The following is a 19,346-nucleotide window of genomic DNA, read 5'->3' as shown; positions in this document are numbered from 1 at the left end:
ATTACTTTAATTAAGAAGAACATGCGTTTCACTGCAAGGAGATCTATTAAATTCAACTATAAATAAAGCTACAAATCTTATTAAGTCTTCAAGACAAGTCTTCATGCCCTGCAGCATTAAATCTTTTCTTACAAGAGCAGGATCACACCCCTTACTCGGGTATGGATGAATGTGCACACAGGAGTGTTCCTGTCAGGTCTGGTAAACACTCCCGAAATGCACTGAGGCTAAAAGGAGTGGCTAAGATTTCTTATACCTGTACGGCTGGAGGAGTAATAATTAACTTTCCTTTGTCTATTATAGACTACTCAGGTGAGCCGTCAGGTCATTCCAAGACTGTCATGTTTTCTTGGAGAAACTGCAGATCAGAAAGTGAAATGCATGGCAATGTTCTTCAATCAAGGTAAGTAGGATCTGCTGATCTTTCGCAGTTTGCTCCTTTACCTTGACCAGGCAGCTGGAGTTCTCAGGATTGTCTTAAGCATGAAATAGTATATCTAGAACAAGTCTTAATAGATCATTTAGTTTGCTAAAGGTTGTATATGGTGATTTTCTGATCCTAATATATTGAGCAGAAGACATTGTGGTTATATGTGCCATTAACCAAAACAGAATCTGAGGATCAATGCGTTTTTTCTTTGTGTACTTATCGAAGAATTCAGCCTCAGTCCTTTTGAATGTTTAACTAAGCAAGCCTTTACGGAATAAGGATGAAAGTCTGCAGTGTGTCTTTCGCCGTGAAGCCATGCGTAAAGTGTGCTGACTTACTGACTGTGCTCCACACTTTTACAGGATCCAATGTTTTGCCAACTGTAGTTTTGGTTGCAATGGAAACTATTCATTACAAACACGAGCTAAAGTCCTATATGATATTTCGTTATGTTGTTGGGAATGTTGGCACAATGTAATAGATTACACTAAAATACTATTTTATATTATGGTTCTATAGTGGATATAAAAAAGTCTACACATCCCTGTTGTTAACATGCCAGGTTTTTGTTGTGTAAAAAAATCATGTCAAGAAGAATAATTTCAGAACTTTTTCCACCTTTAATCTGTACAAATTAACTCAAAAACAAAAATAAATCTTTTCGGGGACAAAAAAAAAATTAAGAACTAAAATTTTGTTTTGAAATAAATATGCACACCCTTAAACTAATACTTTGTTGACACAGCCTTTGAATTTATGACAGCATTCAGGCTTTTTGAGTAGAAGTCTATCAGCATGGCACATCTAGAATTAGCAATCTTTGCCCACTCTTCCTTGCACTAGTGCTCCAAATCTGTCAGATTACAATTGCATCTCTTGTCTACAGCCCTCTTCAGTTCAACCCTCCGATTTTTAATTGGATTCAGGTCTGGGCTCTGTTTAGGCCAGGGGTCTCAAACTCAGCTGGGTATATGGGCCACACACGGAAAAAAAATTAATTTGGGGGGCTGCATTCTTTGCATGACAAAGTGACATTTTTAGTGATACCATTTTTTTTTCTATACACCTTTTGAACTGGTCCTCATCTTGTAGTAATGCCCCATCCTGGCCCTCCTCAAGTAGTAATGCCCCATCCTGGTCCTCATCTAGTAGTAATGCCCCATCCTGATCCTCTTGTCCAGGTGCCCATAGTGCCCATATGTCCCCTTCCAGGTGCTCACCCAGGTGCCCTTATGTCCCCTTCCAGGTGCCCATATGTCCCCATCCAGGTGCTCACCCAGTTGCCCATCTGTCCCATCCTGGTCCTCATCTTGTAGTAATGCCCCATCCTGGTCCTCATCTTGTAGTAATGGCCCCATCTTGTAGTAATGGCTCCATCCTGGTCCTCCTCTTGTCGTAATGGCCCCATCCTGGTCCCCATATTGTAGGAACGTCCCCATCCAGGTCCCCATATTGTAGGAACGTCCCCATATTGTAGGAACATCCCCTTCCAGGTGCCCATATGTCCCCTTCCAGGTGCTCACCCAGGTGCCCATATGTCCCCATCCAGGTGCTCACCCAGGTGCCCATATGTCCCCATCCAGGTGCTCACCCAGGTGCCCATATATCCCCTTCCAGCTGCTCACCCAGGTGCCCATATGTCCCCATCCAGGTGCCTATAGTGCACATAACAGAGAAAAAAAAGATTCTTCTCACCTGTCCTCTGTTCCCTCAGCGTCCTTTCTGCACAAGCAGCCAGCAGGCACCATAGACCCCGATCGCGGCCTGGTCCAGTGACGTCATTCGCCGCTGCGCTAGGACGCAGATGTCAGCTGCTGGCCTCTGATAGGCCGGCGGCTGGCATTGATATTGCTGTGCAGAGAGTCGGTCTCTGCGCAGAAATGCACTGAACTAAAGCGCAGTTGTCGGCGGCTCCTGGACCGGGCCGCGATCGGGGTCTATGGTGCCTGTGGTCCGCATGAAGCAGCCAGAGGGGCCACATGCGGCCCCCGGGACGCGTGTTTGAGACCCCTGGTTTAGGCCATTCCAAATTTGTTATCTTCTTATGGCAAAGCTATTCTTTTGTTTATTTTGAGGCATGCATAAGGTCGTTGTGCTGAAGAGTGAAATTCCTTTTGATCTTCAGCTTTTTAAAAGAGGCCTGAAGGTCTTGATTCAAAAATTGACTGATATTTGGATCTGTTCATAATTCCCTCCACTTTGATTAAAGCCCAAATTTGAGCTGCTGAAAAACAGCCCCAAAGCATAATGCTGCCTCCACCATGCTTCACTCTGGTATGGTATTTTTTTGGTGATGCACAGTGTTGGTTTTGAGCCAAATGTACCTTTTTGAATTATGGTCAAAAAGTTCTGCTTTGGTCTCATCAGACCATAACATGTTTTCCCACTTACTTTTGGTAGGCTTGATGTAGGGGTTGTTCAAACAAATCCAGGCTTAGATGGTTTTCTTTGTAAGAAAATGCTTTAATTTTCCTTCCCTACCCTACAGGCCAGATATATAAAGAATATGACACATTATTGCCACGTGCAGCACACAACCACTTCTTGCCAGAAATTCCTGCAGCTCCTTTCATGTTGCTCTAGGCCTCTTGCTAGCCTCCCGGACCAATTTTCTTTTTGTTTTTTTTTTATACATTTTTGAAGGATGTCTAGTTCTAGGTAATGTCACTGTTGTGCCAAATTTAATCCACTTGATGATCGTCTTCACAGTGTTCCATGGTATATCTAATGCCTTGGAATTTTTTTGTACCCTTCTCCTGACTGACAACTTTCAACAATGAGATCTCTTTGCTGTGTTCTAAGGTGTTTACGGACCATGGCTTTTGCTGTAAAATGCAACAAAGAAAATGTTAGGAAAATTCTACTAGAACAGCTAAACTGTTTATGATTTTAATCAGAATCACTTTAGATCATGGCAACTGTGAACTGATTACTATGTATCAAGAGTTTAAATGTGACTGGCTAATTCTGAACACAGTCACATGCTCAATTATAAGAAGGCGTTCACACTTATGCAACCACATTATTTTAGATAAGAGATAATACAATAGATTTGTAGATATTATGGGTGACATTAAAGGTGGAAAAAGTTCTGAAATGATTCTTCTTGGTACACTGCAATAATTAAATTTAATCACATAGATTTAAAAGGGTTTCATCATGGTTTAGTCTGTGGTCTTCTTGGTTTTCTTGAAGACAACAATAGTGGACACCAATAGTGCACTCTACGTTTGCTATTCTTGTCATCAAAAATAGTGTAACTTTGATAGAACCCTAACTGAACTCATTAAAAATCAATGGCCACTAGAGATATCTGTTTGAAAAAGGATCCAGCACATTTGTCTTATCTCCTCTATAAAAGGAGGACAGTGTAAACAGAGCCTTCCTATTTTCAAGTATCTACTGTAATTTCTAGAATGATACGGATACAAGTAAATGACACTCACCCAGGACGTATCCAGAAACATGCTTTATTCCATCACCATGCTGTGCAGTAAATGAAGGGGGCACTCGCAGGCAACATCAAAAGGCTTCGTCTGGTCTTACATTCTCAAGTCACTTTTATGTGTGCCATTACAATGGTTACATTATAAACAACTTAAGTAAAATGTCATAAATCTCTATATAGTGAAAATATTAAAAAAATATATAAAATTCATAGAGAATCGCAGGTTTACATAAACATATTTAAAGGGTTTGTACGAAATTTGGAAGGTATTCCCTATCTACTACTTATCCCAAGAACTGGGGCTCTGAAAAATTATCCTGAATATGACTATGTCAAACACAGGATAACTTGCTGATCACTGGGAGTCCGACCACTGAGACTCCCACTGATCCCACGAACTAGGCTTTGAAATACCTCGTTGGAATGGAGAAGTGGCCGTACAACACTGAATTATCTCTAGGAGTCCTGATGTACAATACAAAGTTATATTGTGGTACCATGTTAGCAAGAAAAATCGATGTAAATACTTTTATGCCCAAAGATGACAAAAGTATTCTCAGAGTGATACCTTTATTGGCTAACCAGAAAAATAAATATATATGCAATCTTTCAGAGCACAGAGGCTCCTTCGTCAGACAATATTACATATGAATTCATAAGACAAGAGGCACAACCCAAAGACAATAAATGGCCTGTCATTGCTCCATTCCATCAAGACATCTTAAATGCCTGTTCTTGTTATTGTTTGGACCTGTAGTGATCAACAAAATTAACCAATCTTGTAGATTGTGGACAATTTGCCCAATTGGGATTGATCTCTAAGAGGGGTTTTCCAGGCTTAAAAAAATTATCTGAATTTTGACAGTGTGCAATGCACATGCTGTCAGGATTGTCTATTTCCAGTGCAAGTGGGCAGTGTCTGATTTACAGAATTGTATGCCGACTAGATTCTCAACCACTTCTCTCTATAGAACTTGGTCATAGTTACCAAATTTTAAAAATCTAATAATATATAAATCTATGATACTGGCTATATATATATATTTTTTGCGGGGGTGGGAGTGGGTCCATACTACAATATAAAGTGGTCAAACATCTTAGATATAAAGGAACTAAGTGAGAATCTGGACAACATATGAGCTCAAGTATGCTAATCACTTACATAGTGGCGTAGCGACAGCGGTCGCCACTGCGACCGGGCATGGCGGGTGGGGGTCAAAGCCCACCGATGCCAGCAAAAGCTTCAACTGGATGTGCGTACAGTTGAAGTATATTGCGGCATGGCAGGTAACAGGCAGGTGCTTCCAGGTAAGCAGGATGGCGGGCACGGCAGGTAACAGGCAGGTGCTTCCAGGTAAGCAGGCAGGCAGAGCCCATAGACAGACTGGCGGACTGGGCTGTAGACAGACTGTCGGGCTGGATAGTAGTCAGACTGGCGGGCTGGACTGAAGAACAGACTGGCGGACAGGACTGACTTGCAGAGGGACCTGAGGGCTGAAGCCACAGTAAGAATCACAGAGCAACAACCTTGCACGGGCACCTCCATATTGGAGGAGGTGCTTTAGATAGGGAAAGTCCTCCGGCCATTGGCACAGTGCCCGGGAAGCTGCGTTCACCAGCAGCAGCAGTAGCAGAGGGGCCAGAAGACGACGGACCAGGAGCGCGGCGGTAAGGAGGACGGCGTCTCTGCCTGGCAGGGGGCAGAGACGCCCATGCTACATCTTTAGGGTATGTCTCTACAAGCTTTGCACATCTAGAGGCTTATATTTTTGCCCATTCTTCATTGCAAACTAGCTCTAAATACATTTAAGCTAGTGAGTGTAACATGAAAAAATGTGGAAAAGTTCATGGGGTATAAATACTATTTCAAGGCACTGAAAAGGATTTTACTGGGCTCAAGAGACTATGTGATTGCAGGTTGCCGAACTGTGAGGGTGTGCAATGTGTCAGGATTCCTCTCTATTTCAAATAACCTGACCATATGTATGTGCAGTAGTGTAACTAGAGTCTGATGGGCCCCGGTGCAAGATTTGGACCGGGCCCCTCCCATCTTGAATAAATTATATATATGTTTCCTCCATCCTGGTATATATGTCCCTCATCCTGGCCTCATTCTGGTATATATGTCGCTCATTCTGCTATATGTCCCTGATCCCGAGCCCCATCTTGGTATATATATCCCAATCCTGGTATATATTTCCCTTATCCCGGGCTCCATCCTGGTCTATATATCCCCATACTGGTATATATTTCCCTTATCCTGGGCCCCATCGTGGTATATATATCCCCATCCTGGTATATATATGTCCACTGTTCCGCCACTGTTCTTTAATGTATAGAAGAAAATAAACTATTATACTCACCAGGGGTACACATAGAAGTCATGAGGCTCTATAGAAGTATAATGCACCCCCCCATAGTCCTCCATATAGTATAATGCATCTCGTAGTCCTCCATATAATATACCACAAAGCTCATAGTCATCCATGTAGTATAGTGCACAGCCCATAGTCATCCATGTACAGTGGGTACGGAAAGTATTGAGACCCCTTTAAATTTTTCACTCTTTGTTTCATTGCAGCCATTTGGTAAATTCTAAAAATTTCATTTTTTTTCTCATTAAAGTACACTCTGCACCCCATCTTCACTGGAAAAAAAAACAGAAATGTAGAAATTTTTGCAAATTTATTAAAAAAGTAAGCCAGCCTGCTTGCCTGGAAGCACGTGCCAGTTACCCATTGTGCTCGCCAGCCTGCCTACCCGGAACACCCGTCTGGCTACCAGCCGTGCTCATCCGCTGTACCGGTCAATTCCTGCCATCTGACCCGTGGGAGTCACCTGCTCTCATACAAGGTCGGTCCCAGAGTGGCACCTGGCCCCCCTGCTTGGTCCCTCCCTGGTTCACGGAGTCGATTGAGCCGCTGTGCGACCTTGGTCAGGCTGAGTAGGTACTTAGTCATGCCCCTCTGGTCCCTCCTTGCACTGCAGCACAGAGGTTCCACCACCCGGATCCGTAACAAAAGATCTTGTAGTAGTAACTGCAAGGAAAGTTGGTCACAGTAGTAGTGACTCAGAAATGCTGAATTCAAATGCACGTCACAATTTTCAGATTTATATTTTTAAATTAATTAGTAAACTATGTATAATTTCCTTTAAACTTCACAAATACTTTATGTTGGTATATCACATAAATTCTCAATAGAATATATTGAAGTTTATGGGTGTAAAGTAGTGATGAGCGAGCATGCTCGCAAGTACTCAGTACTCGCCCGAGCATCTCAGCACTCGAGATGCTCGGAGCTCACCGAGTACTTGAGAGATGCTCGGGTGGATGCTCGAGTCCCCTCCCTGCATGTTTGGCACTCTTTAGAGCACCAATCAACATGCAGGGATTGCCTGCCACTCAATGTAATGCCGCAGATATGGTGGTTGTGGCATTACAGTGATTGGCTGGCCGCACAGCGTCATCAGGTCTATATCAGACCTGGCGCCACTGTGCTCGTCACAGTCACTCGGGAATCAGGCAGAGTAGGGAGAGGTGCTGCTGAGCTAGGGAGAGATTTGCTTGTGTATTAGGTAGTGTAGGGAGAAAAACCATACATTACACATATCCATCTTAACAAACAGTCCTTCTGAGGACTAATCCATCTGCAGAGATATCAGGCAGGCACTGTATATAGCAGACGGCAGTGCATATAGCACAAGAGGCTCCATTCCACTTCTGCCTTCTGCTGCTGTTAGATATTACTAGACAAAGGCCCAGGTCTCAGGGCCCAGGAATAATTTTTTTTGGATCTTAATCCTCATTATTTTCTTAAAAAGCAATCCAGAGAACACTGTTTTTCTGCGCCATTTGCTTGTTGGCACTGCAGAATACAGCCAGGTCCTTTCCATATTACCGCGCTAAAAATCCAGTTATTTAAAACTGTGTTTTCTCCGTAACACGGATCACATATAAGTTCGCTCCAAATTCAGTCATTTGTAGTGAGCGTGGAAGATATTGTACTCACTGGACGTGATGGTGCATGCAGAGGCCGAGGACAAGGCCGTGGGCAAGCTGAAATTGTGCCACAACAAACACCCACATCTTCTCGCCCGACCTTCCTGTCCCAATTCCTTGGGGACTGCAGCACACCACTATTGAACCCAGAGCAGTGTCAAAAGGTTGTTGGTTGGATAGCGGACTTCTCAACACCACCGAATGATAGCAGTGTAACAAACTCAAATCCAAGGTCTTTTCTTGGGAGGTGTATTCCCATGCACCTTTTCACACACAGACATGGGTATACGCTTCCTGATTTTGGCTATTTGCTCTTGTCCTCCTCCTTCTCCTCATACTCCACCACCATATCACCAGGGTGACCGTGGTCTGTGATGCAACACCCACATCATTTTTTTAAAGGGTGTTTATGATGCCCGTAAAAAAAAAAATTTATACAGTATGTTCATGTATACCCCCCAGGGGTAAATGTTTGTCAGCCCATACACTTAATGCATGGGCATTACAAGTATAGGAGGCCCGCTCCTTTCTAATGGGAACATTTTTTTATGAGGCCCTTCTCCGCGTCTCTTCCAAGGGGCATTGGAGTGCCCCCCAATTTATGGCAGCCCTTGCATTCACTGCATAGGCAAACACAATGTGAAACCCACTTCCTAATAATGGGAACATTGTTTTGAGGAGGCCCTCTGACCTCCATGTCTCTTCCAAGGGGCATTGAAGTGCCTCCAAATTTTTGGAAACCCTTGCATTCACTGCATAGGTCAACACTATGGGAGACCCACTTCCTAATAATGGAAATATTTTTTCATGATGTGTCTGATGATATCTCACACACCATATGGCCAGATGAGGTTGTAAAATGTTAAAATGACATTTCCCGGTGAATGCATTTGTTACGGTTGAAAGCAATGCAAAAGTGAAAAAACGCATCAAAAATGCTACGTGTGAACATAGCCCAAGGTGTGGAGGAGCATTTTTGTTTATTTATTTTGCTTTATATACAAGTCATTACTCTGGAAAGGATGTTCTTTAACATATTTCCCAGGAAAATCCATTTTGGTTTCATTTATGTATGTTTTATTGTGAGTCTGTAAAAGTAGCGTAATACCTCTGACAATGTTGCTGACAGCAGTGACCTGGGAGTCAGAAATGCTTCCAGGGGTCTTCCCCATGCTGTCCCCATGTCATTTGAGCACTGTTCCCATCGATTTGGGCAATTTTTAGGCCCTCTGCAGACCGCCGGGGGGAGCCGCCTGAAAAATGCCCGAGTTTCCCATAGACTTACATTGGTCTCGTTGCTCGGGTCGAGCACCCGAGTATTCCAATATGCTCGACCCGAGCATCGAGCACCCATGTGTTTTAGTGCTCGCTCATCACTAGTGTAAAGTGAAAAAATGTTAAAAAGTTCATGAGGTATAAATTCTTCTTCCAGGCACTCTAAATATTTACATTTTTGGTTGCATTTTGAGATGATAAACAGTGGTTTTTACTTTATACATTTATGTGATCCACATTAATAGTTGAATCGGAAAATCAAATTATCAGCCTAGAGCTGATCCTGATGTACAATATGTGTCCCACAGCTGAATTCAGTACACTGCAGGGTGTTAATGGGTGTTAATATTGGAAACAGCTAACAGATTTGTTGTCAACACATCTCTAATTGGCTAAACTCCTATAATAAAGCAGATAATTATATCCTTCATTAGTGTGTGGTGTAAGAACTATATAGCTATCCAGAAGAAGGATGAACTGAATACTTGTTGGTGTTTCCATTTAGATTGGGATCTAAGGGGTAAGGTTTCTCCTTGTGGAGAGTGACATGCCAGGTCTGGCACGTCAGTATGAGGAGACTTAAAGCCTTGCATGCTCTTCTGGGAAATTAAATGCAATTGCAAATTGTCTCTTCAGAGAGGAAGAGGACTTGAACTCTAGTGCCACCTATTGGAAGTAGCAATCCTACAAGTCATTATTGACCCTTTATTGAGCCTTGAGATATGACTTAGGATAAAAGCCAAATCAGAATCTCAATTTGCAGACACGGTGTTTCGGGGTATTGCCCCTCGTCAGTACAAAGTATGAGATCTGATTTGGCTAGGTGGGAGGCTAAGACTGGGATCTAAGGTGTAACGTTTCTCCTTGTGGAGAGTGAAATGCATGGTCCGACACGCCAGTATAAAGAGACTTAAACTCCTTGCATGCTCCTCTGGGAAATTAAATATGTAAATCCAAATGGTATGATTTTTTGCGACTTGCTTGATGCAGCATCTATGGGGTCTCAAGTCACTTATATTGCACTGTACTATGTAGCATCAACACTTTGTACTCTTTGGCAGCGCGACTTGTGTCACAGCCAAAGTCACGGTTTAGCCCCAGTCTTATTTAGATAAAAGTGGAAAATCTATTCCTATATAATTCTATTAGCTGACATTTTGTATGTTGTGATGCAACTTTATTCTTCTTTTTTGAAAACTTTGCCTGCCGGCCCAGTATATTGCGAAAAAGCAAATTCTATAAAGGGCTTTATTTACCCTCCCAGGTCCAGCTCCAGTGATTATGTATGGGTGCAGCCATGACGTCATGTTAAAGCTATACAGACAATACCTAAGCTCAGGGGCTCTGCTGTTGTTGCTCAGTGATTGGCTACAGCGCTGTCAACGTGATGTCACAGCTGCAGCCAAACAACAGACACTGGGGCATTGCCGGAGACACAGTGCTGGACATAGAGAAAATAAGTAAACAGTTTGATTTTTTTACAATGAAGTGAGCCACCAGACGAAAGCTTTCTGAAAGGGGACAAGCCTTTAAGGACCCATATGCATTTGATGAGATTCAGCTGCACCTGTCGATTTTTGCGGAACTGGCGGACCAAGCTTCATTTTGACTTTACATAAGTCTTTGTCAAACACAGATGTTGTCTGGGGAATCATGGATAATCCTTTTGTTTTCAGGGGAAATATGCCTCCAATCTCCTCTCTCTAGGCAGAAAGCACATAGGCACAGATTTATTAAAGAGGATCTTTCACCAGATTTTTCATGTTGAGCTGGATAGACAATGTAATAGTGGCTGCAGAGAGGAATAAAACATTTTTGTTTGTTTTTAATTTTGCCTGTCCATTGCGGAGATATTAGCAATCAAAGTATTTCGCATGTAATGAATTAACTTTAGTTAAGTTCAAGTGGGTGTTATCAGATAATTTTCACTGAGGGCGTGAACATCTTCTACCTGTATGAGTTGTTATCCAATAACACCCACTTGGACTTAAAGCGTAACTGTTTTCATTTTTATTTTATAAATCAATAGTGCACATGAAAACAAGTAACTTTGTTATATATCTTATCAGAGAGATCTGCTGCTTTCTGTGACAATATTGATCAGTCATTATCAAAATTCTCAATTCCTGGGTAAAATCTGTATTCAGTGAAGACATATTATTACATTACTGAGATAGGAGATGGAAGCTGCTACAGATACATTTCTATGTAGATAGGAGGAGGGAGGAGCTATGTCTCTAGCTCCTCCCTCCTCCCGGGTACATAGAATTGCATCTGTAGCAGCTTCCATCTCCTATCTCAGTAATGTAATAATATGTCTTCACTGAATACAGATTTTACCTTAGAATTGAGAATTTTGATAATGACTGATCAATTCTGGTAGAGAAAGAAACAGATTTCTCAGATAACATATATTACAAAGTGGCTTATTTTCATGTATACTATTGATTTGTTAAATAAAAATGAAAACGATAGTTATAGTTTAACCCCTTAAGCCCCGCGGGTGGTTTGCACGTTAATGACCGGGCCAATTTTTACAATTCTGACCACTGTCACTTTATGAGGTAATTACTCTCGAACGCTTCAACGGATCCCCCTGATTCTGAGATTGTTTTTTCGTGACATATTGTACTTCATGATTGTGGAAAAATTTCTTCGATATCACTTGCGTTTATTTGTGAAAAAAACGGAAATTTGGTGAAAATTTTGAAAATTTTGCAATTTTCAAAATTTGAATTTTTAAGCCCTGAAATCAGAGCGATATGTCACACAAAAGAGTTAATAAATAACATTTCCCACATGTCTACTTTACATCAGCACAATTTTGGAACCAAAATTTTTTTTTGTTAGGGAGCTATAAGGGTTAAAAGTTGACCAGCGATTTCTCATTTTTCCAACAAAATTTACAAAACCATTTTTTTAGGGACCACATCACATTTGAAGTCACTTTGAGAGGTCTTTATGACAGAAAATACCCAAAAGTGACACCATTCTAAAAACTGCACCCCTCAAGGTGCTCAAAACCACATTCAAGAACTTTATTAACCCTTCAGGTGCTTCACAGGAATTTTTTGAATGTGGAAGAAAAAAATGAACATTTAACTTTTTTCACAAAAATGTTAATTTAGACCCAATTTTTTTTATTTTCACAGGGGTAACAAGAAAAAATGGACCCCAAAATTTGTTGTGCAATTTCCCCTGGGCACGCAGATACCCAATATTTGGGGAAAAAATACTGTTTGGGCGCACGGCGGGGCTCGGAAGGGAAGGAGCGCTATTTGACTTTTTGATTGTAAAATTTGCTTGAATAATTAGCGGACGCCATGTTGTGTTTGGAGAGCCCATGTGTGCCCAAACTTTGGAGCTCCCCCACAAGTGACCCCATTTTGGAAACTAGACCCCCCAAGGCACCTTTCTAGATGCATAGTGAGCACTTGGAACCCCCAGGTGCTTCACAAATTGATTCGTAATAATGAAAAAGTGAAAAAAAAAAACACTTTTTCATTTTTATGAATCAATTTGTGAAGCACCTGAGTGTTCCAAGTGCTCACAATGCATCTAGATAGGTGCCTTGGGGGGTCTAGTTTCCAAAATGGGGTCACTTGTGGGGGAGCTCCAATGTTTGGGCACACAGCGGCTCTCCAAACGCAACATGGTGTCGCTAACAATTTGAGCCGATTTTCCGTTAAATTTGTTAGAGGACACCATGTTGCATTTAGAGAGTCCCTGTGTGCCCAAACATTGGAGCTCCCCCACAAGTGACCCAATTTTGGAAACTAGACCCCCCAAGGCACCTATCTAGATGCATAGTGAGCACTTGGAACCCCCAGGTGCTTCACAAATTGATTCGTAACAATGAAAAAGTGAAAAAAAAAACACTTTTTCATTTGTATGAATCAATTTGTGAAGCACCTGAGGGTTCCAAGTGCTCACTATGCATCTAGATAGGTGCCTTGGGTGGTCTAGTTTCCAAAATGGGGTCACTTGTGGGGGAGCTCCAATATTTGGACACACAGCGGCTCTCTAAATGCAACATGGTGTCCGCTAACAAATTTAACGCAAAATTGGCTCAAATTGTTAGCGACACCATGTTGCGTTTGGAGAGCTGCTGTGTGCCCAAACATTGGAGCTCCCCCACAAGTGACCCCATTTTGGAAACTAGACCCCCCAAGGCACCTATCTAGATGCATAGTGAGCACTTGGAACCCCCAGGTGCTTCACAAATTGATTCGTAACAATGAAAAAGTGAAAAAAAAAACACTTTTTCATTTTTATGAATCAATTTGTGAAGCACCTGGGGGTTCCAACTGCTCACTATGCATCTAGATAGGTGCCTTGGGGGGTCTAGTTTCCAAAATGGGGTCACTTGTGGGAGAGCTCCAATGTTTGGGCACACAGGGACTCTCTAAATGCAACATGGTATCCGCTAACAAATTGAATGGAAAATCGGCTCAAATTGTTAGCGGACGCCACATTGCATTTGGAGAGCCCCTCTGTGCCCAAACTTTGGAGCTCCCCCACAAGTGACCCTATTTTGGAAACTAGACCCCCCAAGGCACCTTTCTAGATGCATAGTGAGCACTTGGAACCCCCAGGTGCTTCACAAATTGATTCGTAATAATGAAAAAGTGAAAAAAAAAACACTTTTTCATTTTTACGAATTAATTTGTGAAGCACCTAGGGGTTCCAAGTGCTCACTATGCATCTAGATAGGTGCCTTGGGGGGTCTAGTTTCCAAAATGGGGTCACTTGTGGAGGAGCTCCAATGTTTGGGCACACAGGGACTCTCCAAATGCAACATGATATCCGCTAACAATTTGAGCCGACAATTTGTTAGCGGATATCATGTTGCATTTGGAGAGTCCCTGTGTGCCCAAACATTGGAGCTCCCCCACAGGTGACCCCATTTTGGAAACTAGACCCCCCAAGGCACCTATCTAGATTCATAGTGAGCACTTGGAACCCCAGGTGCTTCACAAATTGATTCATAAAAATGAAAAAGTGTTTTTTTTTTCACTTTTTCATTTTTACGAATCAATTTGTGAAGCACCTGGGGGTTCCAAGTGCTCACTATGCATCTAGAAAGGTGCCTTGGGGGGTCTAGTTTCCAAAATGGGGTCACTTGTGGGGGAGCTCCAAAGTTTGGGCACAGAGGGGCTCTCCAAACGCAATGTGGTGTCCGCTAACAATTTGAGCCGATTTTCCATTCAATTTGTTAGCGGATACCATGTTGCATTTAGAGAGTCCCTGTGTGCCCAAACATTGGAGCTCCCCCACAAGTGACCCCATTTTGGAAACTAGACCCCCCAAGGCACCTATCTAGATTCATAGTGAGCACTTGGAACCCCAGGTGCTTCACAAATTGATTCATAAAAATGAAAAAGTGTTTTATTTTCACTTTTTCATTTTTACGAATCAATTTGTGAAGCACCTGGGGGTTCTAAGTGCTCACTATGCATCTAGATAGGTGCCTTGGGGGGTCTAGTTTCCAAAATGGGGTCACTTGTGGGGGAGCTCCAATGTTTGGACACACAGGGGCTCTCCAAACGCAACATGGCGTCCGCTAACAATTTGAGCCGATTTTCCATTCAATTTGTTAGCGGACACCATGTCGCGTTTGGAGAGCCCGTGATGTGCCTAAACAGTGGAGCTCCCCCACAAGTGTCCCCATTTTGGAAACTATACCCCTCAAAGATTTTATTAAGGTGTATAGTGAACATTTTGAACCCAGAGGTACGGCACATTATTTGTTTACATTAGGTCATCATATTGAATAAGTTTTCATTATTCTTGAGCGCAAGTGCTCGCTACTTGAGTTTGCATCGGGTACTCAGGTATGCACCATGTACAGCGTGTGCTCGAGTGACATGCTCGAGTCCCTGCTCCGCATGTTTCACGGTTATTAGACACCCAAAAAAAAACATGCGGGGATCGCAGGCAATCCCCGTAAAGTTTTTTGGCCGCGAAGCATATGGGGCAGAGACTCGAGCATGTCACTCAAATACCCACGATACTAAATGCATACCAGAGCACCCGATGCAAACTCAAGTAGCGAGCACTTGCTCTCAACACTAGTCGCCATATCGTCATCTTTTTTTCTTACTTTTGAAAAAAATCCCAACCCCAGCCCTAACCCTAGCACAACCCTAGCCCCAGCACAACCCTAGCCCCAGCACAACCCTAGCCCCAGCACAACCCTAGCCCCAGCACAACCCTAGCCCCAAACCCAGCCCTAACCCTAGCCCAATCCTAACTCAAGAGTTTATTTTTGACGCCGTTCCTTGTGCGGTATAAGTGATTAGACGACTTTATTCTTCGGGTCGGTGTGATTACAGCAATGCCAGAATCATATGGGGTTTTTATGACTGACAGCTGTCACACACTAAAAGACGCATTTTTTGTAAAATCTAGTTTTTGCATCGCCATATTTTGAGAGCTATAATTTTTCCAGATTTTGGCAGACAGTCATGTGACGGCTCGTTTTTTGCGGGATGACTTGACGTTGTTATTGGTGCCATTTTCAGGCACGTGACATTTTTTGATCGCTTTCTATTCCGATTTTTGGGAGGCAGAATAAACAAAAACCAACAATTCAGGAATTGTTTTTTTTTTTTTTTTTTTATTCTGTTCCGCGTGTGGTAAAATTGATGAGGCAGCTTTACTCTTCGGGTCAGTACGTTTACAGCGGTACCACATTTGTATCATTTTTCTATGTTTTGGCGCTTATACACAATAAAAGCTATTTTATAGAAAAAAATATTTTTTAGTATCGCTTTATTCTGAGAGCTATAACTTTTTTATTTTTCGGCTGATGGAGCTATATGGTGGCTTGTTTTTTGCGGGACGAGATGACGTTTTCAGCGGTACCATTTTTATTTATATGCGTCTTTTTGATCGCGTGTTATTCCACTTTTTGTTTGGCGGTATGGTGATAAAGCATTGTTTTTTGCTTGTTTTTTTTTTTTTTTTTTTTACCGTGTTCACTGAAGGGGTTAACTAGTGGGACAGTTTTATAGGTCAGGTTGTTCCGGACGCGGCGATACCAAATATGTGTACTTTTATTGTTTTTTTTTTATTTTTTTTATAATAATATTTATTGATGGGTACATTATATTTTTATTTTTGGTGTATTATTTTTTTTATTTTTTTATAATATTTTTGCACATTTTTTTTTTTTCCACTTTCACACAGTTTATATACTTTATTACTTTGTCCCACTCTGGGACTTTCACTTTTTTTTTTCTGATCGCCTGCATGGCACAGGAATGGAGCACCATCCCTATGCCATGAAGGCTGTCAGAAGTGCACAGTGTGAAGATTGCTTGGAGATGCACTGCGCATGTCCAAGCAATCTTCCTGCTCTCTGGTGACCCGGATGTTGTCATGACGACATCGGGTCGTCATGGCAACACCCGGGAAGCCTTTGCAGACTGCGCTGGAAGCCGGAAGAGGAGGTGAGTATCGCCGATCACCTCCCCTTGCCCCCGCAATGCCGCGATCGACTTCGATCGACTTCGATCGCAGCATCGCGGGGGTTAATGTGCTGGGAGCGGTGCGTGACCGCTCCCTGCACATAGTACCGGGTGTCAGCTGTGACAATCAGCTGACACCCGGCGGCGATCGCGCCCGCACAGCCTGTGTGCGCGCGCGATCGCGATGACGTACTAATACGGGTCTGGCTCTTAAGTCCCAGGGCACAGACGCGTATTAGTACGTCAGATGTTATTAAGGAGTTAATATACGCTAATGCATTAGCTGTCAAATGCAAAATAAATAGGCGAAATAGAAATAAAAAACAAAATATTTTATTCCGCTCTGCAGGCACTATTAATATCATTTTCTATTTTTACAGAACCATTCATTCCATGGTGCTGTGTATGTGAAAAGGGTTTACATACAAAATACAAATATAAATTACAATGAACAAACTAACAATGACAGACTGGTACAGATGGGAGAGGGCCCTGCCCTTGCGGGCTTGCAGTCTGCATTGGATTGGGGTCAGTAGTTAGGGGATTGGAGCAGCTCTGGTGGTAGTGAGGTGGCTGCGGGGTTATTGCAGGCTGTAAGCTTTCTTGACAAGATGGGTTTTCAAGTTCGGTCTGAAAGTTTCGAATGTGGTGGATAATCGGATGTGATGGGACACGGAGTTCCAGAGCATGGGGGATACTCAGGAGAAGTCTTTGAGGCAATTGGGTGAGGAACAACAAGTGTTGAGGAGAGAAGAAGGTCTTGGAAGGACCGGAGTTTACATGTGTGAAAATATTGGGAGAGTAGTATGGCGATATATATAGGGGACACATTATGGACAGCCTTGTAGGTCAATGTTAGTAGTTTGACCTGAATTTGTTGGGAAATTGAAAGCCAACAAAGGAATTAGCAGAGGGTAGTCAGATGAGTAATGAGGAGAGAGGTGGATTAATTGGAGCAGCATAGTTAAAGATGGACTGGAGAGGTGTGAGAGTGTTAGAAGGGAGACCACAGAGGAGAATATTGTAGCAGTTGATTCAGGAGATGATAAGAGTATGCACTAACATTTTAGCAGACTCAGGGTTGAGGAAAGGATGGATTTTGGAAATATTTTTGAGTTGGAGGCCGCAGGAGTTGGAGCGGGCTTGGATGTATGGGTATAAAAAACAGGGCAAAGTTAAGAGTTAAGAGTGATGTCATCTGGGACAGGTAGATTTGAGTTTCATCAGCATATAGAGAGTACTGGAAGCCATGAGACTTTATGAGTTGTCCTATGCTAAAGATATCGATGGAGAAGAGTAGGTGTTCCAGGACAGAGCCTTGAGGTACACCAACAGGGAGAGGGTGGGATGAGGAAGTAGTATCAAAATGGGAGACACTAAATTTGCGGTTAGTAAGGTATGAGGAAATCCAGGAAAGGGCAAGGTTTTTGATAGCAAGAGTAGAGAAGATCTGTAGTAGTGATGAACGAATTTGCTCGACGAATGTTCTAAAGTTTCAAATTTGTCGTTAATATGGCCCACAGCGTTTTGAACAGTTTTGGTAGCATAGTGCATGTGTGTGTTGAGCGGGGAGACGTGGTAGCTGAGTGTGGGGGCTGTGGAGAGTTCAGAACAGGTCAGATCAGCAGCGCTTTTTTTTTTTTTTTTACGGTAGGTGGTAACTTCAAGTCAAGAAAGTGCGGCCAGCCAATCAGAGCACAGGAAGCATCCACACTGTCCAGACAAAAGGGCATGTGCAATTGGCTGCTGAAATCACATGTCCTCTCCATATAAAAACCAGCCATGTTCCCTTAGCGCCATTTTATGCATGTCACTGAAGGAGATCGACGCAGCTCAGTCTGCTCTTGTGTAATGAGAGATATTAGCTAGTTAGATGGGCGTTTGTGTGGAAGTCAGATAGTGTAGATAATTCCTGGCCTGTTTACCTGTACAATCGATGGTGCAGCACATTTTTTGCTTTCTTAAGCAAGTACTGAGATTCATACAGAAAGAGCGGGCCAATGCCATACAACAATGTTGTGTAGTGATGAGCAAGCATACTCGCAAGTACTCGGTACTCCCCTGAGCATCCCAGTCCTCGAGATGCTCGGGCAGATGCTTGGGTCCCCTCCCTGCATGTTTGGCGCTCTTTACAGGGCTAATGAATATGCAGGGATTGCCTGCCACTCACTGTAATGTCGCAGTCATGTTAGTTGTGGCATTACAGTAATTGGCTGGCCGCACAGCGTCATCAGGTCTATATCAGACCTGGCACCGCTGTGCTTGTCACTCTATTCTGCAATCAGACAGTGTAGGGAGAGGTGTTGCTGAGCTGTGGAGAAATTTGCTTGTTTATTAGGTAGTGTAGGTAGAACAGAAGTATATTTACACATATCCATCTCAACAAACAGTCCTTCTGAGGACTAATCCATCTGCAGAGATATCAGGCAGGCAGTGTATATAGCAGACTGCAGTGCATATAGCACAAGAGGCTCCATTCCAGTTTTGTCTGCTGCTGCTAGACATTTCTAGACATAGGCCCAGGTCTCAGGGGCCAGGAATAATTTTTTCTTGGATTTTAATCCTCATTATTTGCTTAAAAAGCAATCCAGAGAACCCCATTTTTCTGCGCCATTTGCTTGTTGGCAGTGCAGAATACAGCCAGGTCCTTTCCATATTACAGTGCTAAAAATCCAGCTATTTAAAACTGTGGTTTCTCCGTCACGCGGATCACATATACGT

At 42.7% G+C, this 19,346-nt stretch overlaps 1 protein-coding gene across 1 annotated transcript in view; it reads left to right on the top strand.

Moving 5' to 3' along the window:
- The first annotated feature begins 220 nt into the window (after positions 1–220).
- Positions 221–19,346, top strand: part of RASSF6 (Ras association domain family member 6) — a 128,279-nt gene continuing 109,153 nt past the window's right edge. Inside the window, exon 1 of the mRNA XM_073638032.1 lies at positions 221–403. The gene's annotated coding sequence lies outside the window, so the exon portion shown is untranslated. The remainder of the gene's footprint in view (positions 404–19,346) is intronic.

The sequence above is a fragment of the Phyllobates terribilis genome, unplaced genomic scaffold (genome assembly GCF_046119375.1).
Source record: "Phyllobates terribilis strain yellow unplaced genomic scaffold, ASM4611937v1 Scaffold_1__5_contigs__length_1240528914, whole genome shotgun sequence".
NCBI lineage: Eukaryota > Metazoa > Chordata > Amphibia > Anura > Dendrobatidae > Phyllobates > Phyllobates terribilis.
This window is presented reverse-complemented; position numbering and strand designations above follow the sequence as displayed.